Below are 4553 nucleotides of genomic sequence, written 5' to 3'. Positions count from 1 at the left end.
TTAAGGTACATTATGGAACTTCAATTAGAGATATCTTGTTGCTTCTCTACAATGTATTTGAGCTTGATTGATTGTTTAGTTTTAGTAGTAGAAAACTTGCTCTACATGGATCCCCTTGTTTGATATGCATGATGTTGTAGTTTCCAATCTGTGCATGTTTAATATGGGTACCCTTGTTTCTGTATGGGTCCCCTTGTTTCTGTAATATGCATGTTTAGTTATGTAATAATATTGTATATGAATTTATTTCACTTAGTGGCATATTTTATGTGAAAAATATAATATGTTTTGTATCTAGTCTTAATTCTTGCATACATTATTCACTCTCGCTTGTCTCCTAATATTAATTTTAGGCAAGAATGGATATTAATTGATGATTCGCATTGATGAACCAGGCTTAGAGTTTTAGAGATCATGAATACAAGCAAACCAGACATTAGGGATGCACATCAAGCTTGTCTCAATTTGGTTTTTGCTGTTGGCAAATTTTACAACATTTTCAACTATGCTGTAATGGGATGCTGATTTTGTTTTGATTTTAGGCATAATTGTATTTTAATTCGTGTAAGAAAGATGTATATAAGTTGTTTGGCTACACTGGCAGAAGTTTGTTTTTTTCCAGTTGATTTGATGAAATGATGTTGTTTTCTTGCTTTAATTATATTAATCACGAGACTTTAACTGATGCTGTTTTCCAGTTGAAATGATGAAATGATGCTGTTTTCTTTTGCTACAAAAGTTAGTTAAAGCTCATAAAGAAATGATGCTGTTAACTTGAGTTCCCGCATCAAACTTCACCTCAGGTTGGAACTCATCTATCAAGTCCTCAGCATCATAAGCAGCATCCTTGAGTTCCTGCATCAATGTCTTCCATTTGGTGTCGTTGCACCCACTACTCTGTACCTTATCAAGGATGATTTGAATCTCCAGCAGAGACGTGTGCAGATTTTCCATGTCCTCAATGAAACCCCGGCGCTGGGCAAATAATTAAGCTACGATTGATTTCGCCTTAGACGAGGTGGGCGACGTCATTGCTCAGCCTTTCTCCTCCCACGCCTTAACTACCACGAATCATATAGCTCGGTGGTCTTGGGGACCGATCAGGACCTATGCTGATCGGTCCCCAGACCGATCAGCACGCTTCACAGAGAGTTGCCCAACTCTCTGATCGGTCTGTGGACCGATCAGGACTCAGGTGGATCGGTCCACAGACCGATCCCCCAATTTCTTCTCCCGATCTTCTTCGCTTCTGTATGATTACTGATCGGTCACCAGACCGATCAGGTAATTCACAGAAACACACTGTTTGGTTACTGATCGGTCACCAGACTGATCAGGCAACCAGCGTATCACTGGATCGGTCACCAGACCGATCCAGGTTTAGAGCTCCCAGCCCTAAACCCTCCCAGCGTATCACTGGATCTTTTTTATTAACTTAATTCTTCTTCTTGGGTTAGTGATTTTCATCTGTGTGATTTAAGAAACATGCATGCATGGAATCAAAAAGACAATATCCATGATCACAAGTACCCCAGTCGTTTACTAGTTTAGCAGCAGAATAGTGGAGACAAAAGGGATTCATAACTAATCAGTTGAAGTGTTTCTCTTCAACCTGAATCAACATCTGCAAGAGCTAATTTCAGTGCTCAGGCGTAGATATTCAGTCATTAATTGAAGGACGACCTTAAAAAAAATAATGTTAAAAAATAAATATAAATTCACCTTTATCAAATACATTCATTCAAGTAAATAAAAAAGTTTACTGTCAAATACATTCATCCAGCTAAATAAAAAAGTCTACCGTCAAATACATTAATCCAACTAAATAAAGTCTATTAATTAATCACTGATATGAACAGAGTCCATTTTTTTTTGAATCTCTTCACACATCTTGGCGATCTTAGCTGCATTACGACGATATTCATCAGCTAAATCTAGTTGACTTTTTATCAACTTCGCTAGTTCCTCTGTCTGCTTCATTTTTTCACCAGAATTTGAAGATGCAGTTGAAATTGAACTCGAAGTTGAGCTTGAACATTTTTGGACAGTAGGGGCAATGAAAGCATGTTGTTTCTCCTTGTATGAAATAAAAGCTCTAAATGCTTCCTCTTTACTGAGATATGATCTATGCAATGCACCGCTATATTTGTTAACTTGAGTATGAGTTTCTTCCCAACTATCATAAACACCGGGGTTTCGTCCAACAAAAATCACATATGTTTTTCCCTACATTACAATAAATAAACATTAAATATAGATTGTGAAATTCAAATAGGAAGCTAAAATCAAATCAAAGGGTTTACCATTTGAGTACTGAAATCCAGCTACAACACCGACCTGTTTTATTCGATATAAAAGTTAAAAATTTTTGAATCAAACAACATGCAAACTGATGTGTATTATAAAAGATAACAAAAAGCAAGAAACAAATATAAAAAGGGCACACAATATGCAACTTATCATAAAAGGTCAAACAACATGCAAACTTATCATTCTCTCCGCATAACATGTATTATAAAAGGTCAAAAAAAAAGAAGCAAGCAACAAATATAATTTGCATCTAATTATATTTATTCAATCTCTATAATATCATAATCCAAAAATGAAAAAGAGAATTACATGAGTTTATCTCTTTCAGGTATCATAGTTTAAACATGAATTCATTTAGTGTCTTATGTGCGGTTTTACCCGAAATTGAATTCATTTATGGAAACTGCTACACTATCAAAATCTAAGACAGATCTTAATTGTAAAAGCGATCTGAGTATCAAGATTGTACCCATTTGGATATGCATGAAACATCTTTGTCACAAATAGATAATAGAAACTTTAAACATGAAGAAGCTTTCTCAATTAAACATAAACATTTAAAGAGGCAAGTGTGCGGAGAGTTACACAAGAATGTGATAGGCGATTCTGCTAAGGTTCGAGGAGAGGGAGGCGCCGGCGCCGCTTCTGATAGGGTTCGCGGAGAGGGAGAGCTTGCAGCTGGAGACGGCTCGACGACCAGGAAGGAGGTGGCTCGCGAAGAGGAAGGTGGCGGAGAGGAAGGAGATGGCCTTTCTCTCGGAGACGGCTTGCAGCAGGTTTCGAAGAGGGAGAGAGTGCGGCTAGAGACGGTTGAGCGGCGCCGCACTCTACTAGGGTTCGCGACGAGGAGAGGAGACGACTCACGGAGAGGAGACGGCTCGCAGAGAGGAGCTGGACCGCGGCAGGTTTCGGAGAGGGAGAGAAATCGGCTTCCTCTTCGCGCGGCAGAACAGCAGGAGAGGAGAAGGAGGGGGGAGAAGTCGGGGGTTCTCTTCGCGCGGCTAGGGTTCGCGACGAGGAAAGGAGAGAAGTCGGAGTTTGGTGAACGCTGCGGAGGAGAGCAGCGTTGATTTCGCTTTGTGTTTTCTCGCTGACGTGGCAAGTACCGCAGCAAAACCGCACATAAGGCACCGCAGCATAAGATTTCTGATATATATATATATATTTGATTAATAAATTAATAGTTTAATTGAAAAATAAATAAATAGAAAATTCATAGATTCTCAAAAATCATAGATTATCAGGATAGGTAGCCTTTCTCTTCACTCACATATACACTATGTTCCTCAAACATACACTACTTCATCATTTCTTCATAGCAACAAGAGATCAAGAGTAAGATTTTTCATTTTTATATTTATTTCCTTGTTATATCCTTGTTGTATTCTTTCATTGCAATCTCGCGTTCAAGTTTGTACTACATTTCTCAACCTCTGAGAAGAAAGTTTTCATAGTGTATCTGTGAGTGGGGAGTGGATCCTTGGATTAATCATTTCAAGGAGGTGGATATCAAGTAAAATCAAAGATGTTAACGATTGCTTCAAATTTCCACTACAACAAATCTTCTAATAAGCGATCGGAGCTAATCACCCCTCTCCTCTAACTCCCAAAATATCCTAATAGAAATTTCATGGGACGAGACCGATTGTCCAATGTTACCTAGTTGATCATTTTTTTTACTAATAGTTTATCTACACTTTCCTATTAACGAATAAATAATGTTTAATTAAAATGCTAAGATATTAAAGAGGTATTAGTAAATAAGCAGAGTAATTGTGAGCCACTAGAGTTTTGCATAAGTTATATCCAGTAGATAATCTAGGGAAGAAGCTCTCATCTACCTATTATATAAAATATATAGAGAGAGAGAGAGTAATTATTTAACCAGCCTAATCAGACTACAAATTTTGTTGTTAGTAGGAAGTTTACCACTAATTAATTGGCGCTTTATGAGAAACTCTTTCTTATGTCTACCTTTCATGAAAATTAATGTCAACTTGGACAAAGAACACTTGTCAGCGTTTAATAGAAAAGCAAACAAAAACTTCAAAAGAATTACAGGAATTTGTCTTCTTTTAGTTTTTTCGATAATTCAAGAAGATCCAACTAATTTTAAAGGAGATCAATTTTATCCTATAAAAATTTCATACTTACTGTCAGGACAGGATATATCAGAAAGCTCAAATGAATCCTGATGGATGGCCCCTCGTAAATTTTTTTAAACTCCCTAAGTATAATATGGA

The sequence above is a fragment of the Zingiber officinale genome, chromosome 5A (genome assembly GCF_018446385.1).
Source record: "Zingiber officinale cultivar Zhangliang chromosome 5A, Zo_v1.1, whole genome shotgun sequence".
NCBI lineage: Eukaryota > Viridiplantae > Streptophyta > Magnoliopsida > Zingiberales > Zingiberaceae > Zingiber > Zingiber officinale.
This window is presented reverse-complemented; position numbering follows the sequence as displayed.